General features: G+C 34.5%; 1 pseudogene; it reads left to right on the top strand.

Moving 5' to 3' along the window:
* The first annotated feature begins 229 nt into the window (after positions 1 to 229).
* LOC145263636 (5S ribosomal RNA) lies at positions 230 to 346 on the top strand (annotated as a pseudogene).
* Positions 347 to 4496: the final 4150 nt, after the last annotated feature.

Raw genomic sequence — 4496 nt, 5'->3', positions numbered from 1 at the left:
TAAAATCACTTTTGAATATCATAAGTATACTTAACTATTTACACAGTGTAATTATTAAAGACAGTCCATTCCAGAATATATTCGGATGAACATATTTAAAACTTTCCCTTTCTGCTATTTCTGAAACTGAACAAAGCATTTTGGCTTCTGGCTTAGAATTTTGCACTCCTAGATATTTAAAAAAAAATTATATCTTATGTCAAATAGAACTATTATTTTCTAAGTTATCATATACGGCATACTCGCATTGACACACCGGTTCTCATCAGATCACCGAAGTTAAGCAACGTTGAACCTTGTTAGTACCAGATGGGTGACCATATGGGAATTCTAGGCGCTATATGTGCTCTCCGCTTATCTCGGCATTTGTTTCCAGTCGTCCTGTACACACACTTCATATGCCACTGGTATTTAACAATGTCGAATCAGGATAGGTGTGGTTGGGGATTGCGCACCTCCTGCCACAAAAATTTCAAGCGCAGGCACCCCTACGGTGGGTATCCATAGTCTATCAAAGACTGAAGGAGTCTTTACTTTACTTTTTTCAGTTGAAGAGATATGTCCCTGTTTCCAAAAAGTATTTAGCAAGTTTAAAATTGAATTCAAACAATTTAGGTTGTAAGTTATTGTCATTGGCATTAAATCTAGTTGTTGTACATGTCAGGAATGTCATACCCGATGGATTTGGTTACTTACAACGTATCAACGTTTTCTGGTGGGACAAAGACCTGTAAAACAGTGTATCGCTATAGCATCGAATTGCTTCTCTTCAAATAAAGACAGTATTTGATCTGCGTAGGAGAAATTAAATGAATTAAAAATAAGTTTCGATTTTTTCTTATCAACTCTGCCCTTCTCGATAACCACTAGCCTGAACTTTACATTGAAGATAATTAAAATAATATTTACTACCCTCTGACAATTTATACGTTAATAAATTGTAACATCCGTCTGAATGTCAGGTTGGTTTTATTTCTAACGACTCATGTTATAAATAAAAGACGTAATTTTAATTTATCAACGAGAACGGTAATCCAATTAGTTGTCTTCTGGTTCTATCTGTCTAATGAACAATTAATATTCCTATTGAATAAAATAGATTTCTGTCATTAGCACAAAATAAATCTAAGAGAATATATTAATATGTCTGTATTAGTAATTTCGTCGCCTAATAGTTTTATTCATTATAATGGCGCTTATTAAATAACATTAATATTTAATCCAAATGAAATGTAGCTTGGTTTGTCCTCTTAAATATCATTAACATGGTTTTCCTGCTAACAATGAAACGTTAACATCTCTATTCGTTGACGTGACAGTTTCAGAGTTGCGATTTTAGATTGAGTAAAATTGGGCGCTTGTTCAAACTATATATTTGAGTGTTCTTGATAGAGGTCAGAAGCATATACGTAATCTGGTTGACTCCACCATTCTTTCTTCACGTTCCTACAATCACAGACGCGTCGTTGCTAGTTTCAATATTTCTACAAGTACGTTTATGGAACATGTTCCATTTCCGGTTCCATTTGTCCCAGCGTAATTTATTAGCCTTCATTAATTCGCTGGTTTTGATACCTCGTTAGACATAGTACAGATTTCTATTACAGTAGCTTAAAAGGTGACACAAAAAATACCCCCTCCCCCAAAAAACCGGTCATCACATAAACTGGAAAAACTTTTGAAATAATAAATCCAAACTTTTAACTTTTCAAATTTATCAAGCGGAATTAAGAGTCTACAAAAATTTAGCTGTCAGGATGCCATGAATTGCTGAGGAAAAGACATTTATAGTCGAGGCATATTTTCGGTTGAAGACTATCCACGCCGCTCAATTGCAATTCAAAAAACGATTCAGATGTGAATTTCTTGTCCACTTAATGATCTACAGATGGGCCAAAAAGTTCAGAACCCATGGGACTGTGCATAACCTCAACAGTAAATACACTAACAGACAATCATACTATGGACGACCGAAACCAGCAAGGACACCACACAACGTTGCTGCAGCCAGAGATTGTTCTCTGCAGCCCATACAAGTCTGTGCGTCGGCGAAGTTAAGAGATTGGAATTTTGATCGCATATCTCCACATGTATCCTAACAGGATACAGATTAAACAAAAACTTACACCTGACGACACGAGAAAGCAAGTGATCATGTGTCAGTGGTTTTACGATCAGATCGACGCTGCGTCAGACGTCTTTGACAATGTCTGGTTTTCAGACGAGGCACATTTGTCAGGTCACGTGAATTCTAAGAACAATAGTTTCTGGGGTGGCACAAAACTGCAAAAACTATTACACTCTGTAAAATACACTTTCTGGGCCAGAATCTCTAAACATGATATCATTCGACCATTCTGGTTCAAGGACGACAACAAACGGTCTGTGACAATCAACACCGAGCAATATGTCCAGGTGCGTGGTAAGATCTGGACAAATAAAATTTTGGAAGTTATTCGAGTAATGGTGATGACGGATTTGTTTGTGTCACCCTGTATTTCCAAGAAGAACAGGCTTGTTGAACAATCTCGCTGACAGTTTACCTATAGTATCTGTCTTTTCAAGATGAAGGTTAGCAGTAATTTTCTATCATTGTAATAATCTTCTTTCTTCTTAGCTATTCACCTCATGTGGTTTCATGACTTGTCTGGAGTAAATTCCACAAAAAACATAAAGACAATAAATTATACAAAAGAATATTAGCATTCATGTAGCGTTGTGTTTTAGGAAAGTAAAAGGTTAAAGAAAGGCATTTGTGTAATGAAAATTGGCAGTTTATTGTAGTGCGTCTTAGTCAAGCAAAATGCCAATGTGAAAATCAGCGAACAGTTTATTTGAGTAACTCCTATTACTGTACTATTTATTAAAGAAATACAACTCTACTCCAAATACTGAACGATCTATTCTTTGCTACGTTTAAGATATCATTACAATATTAACTAGTTGGTAGGAATGAAGAACTTGAAGAGAAAAAAGAAAATCTACATAAATACTAGGACTTGTGCAGTTTATGGTTCGCGCTAAAATAATTACGTTATTATTTAGAAAGGCACTCTTAACATAGAGAAGGGCTTAAATATTCTGTACTTTCACTTTACAATTTAATAAACAAAAGATAGAGTAAAAATTGAATTTAACTTAAAAACATGGCACGGTCCATAAACTGCGTAGAAGATGGAGTAATGTCCGTTCTGTTGTCATATGTCAATCCTTCCAGGCATGGTCACCTCCTGTTCCGGTTGTTGTGATAATGTAACATATGTTCTGTGGTCATGATACTTTACTCCCATGGATTACCGAAATCTACTTTTTAGTGGGTAGTGGGAGGAGATGAAATAATATCCATATTGTACTCAGATGTCCATACTCCCAAGCATGATCACCTCCTTTATAGGTAGTTGTGATTATGTAATGTCTGCTCTGTGGTTATGATACCTTACACCCATGGATTACCAAAATCTACTTTTAGGGGGAAAAGGGAGGAGGTGAAGTAATATCCGTATTGTACTCAGATTTTTATCCTCCCAAGCATGATCACCTTCTTTTTTGGTAGTTATGATTATGAAAAAATCAGAATGGAAATAGGCACAAACTTTAATAAAGACTTTTCACATCTATCTGCGTAAGTATACTTTGATAATTATGTTTGTTTGAAGAAATGTGGTATGGGGTGTTCGTTCGCGCCTGACCTCCATAGAATGGAAATATGTCACAAAGTTTAACAAGGTTTTTTAATATAGATCCACAGAATATTGTGATAAGTGTTTCAGTGTGAACAGGTATGGTATAATAAATTATGGGGTTTATCTATTTTTACTTTCATCATATTTTGCTTTGGTTTTGATAGCCCCAAATTCGAAGCTATCTCTTTATAACCCTTCCTTGTCGTTTGTTTAATAAATTTTCGTCTGATATCATTATATGTTATGATTCTAGTGTGCAAAGGTTGCATATTTTTTATTTGTTTGGTTTATGTTTTTTCGCTCAAATAAGGACCTACTATACTAAGGACCATCTTAATTTATATTCAATTTTATTTTTTTTAAATTCCTTAACCCATACTCTTAATGCGGTTGAGTTTTTCTCATTTTTTTCATGTTATTTTCGTTATTGCTATTTGTTCTGTTGCTATCTTCATTATTGTGATTGTTGCTATTGTTACTATTATCTCTTCTATTGTTTTCATTTTTATCTACATTGTTGTTGTCTTCCTTACTTGTAGTCTTATTTTCCTTCTCAGTGTCTTGTTTAAACGATGTTAGGTGATTACGATATCTGTCATTAAAGAAAGTTCCCGTGCTCCCTATATATATACTTTAGTTTCATTACTTGTTATAACTTCACATTTGTATACTATGTTTGATGTTAAACAATTCCCTCAAGTGGATGTTCCGGCAGTTACATTCTTTTTCGTTATTAGATTCATTTTCGGTCTTATCACTATTTTTCAAAAATTTGTTTAATTTCGTCTTGTTGAAGCCAATTATGGCATTTGT

This window comes from Euprymna scolopes, chromosome 3, assembly GCF_053919585.1.
Source record: "Euprymna scolopes isolate OS-2025 chromosome 3, ASM5391958v1, whole genome shotgun sequence".
In the NCBI taxonomy this organism is placed as follows: Eukaryota; Metazoa; Mollusca; class Cephalopoda; order Sepiida; family Sepiolidae; genus Euprymna; species Euprymna scolopes.
This window is presented reverse-complemented; position numbering and strand designations above follow the sequence as displayed.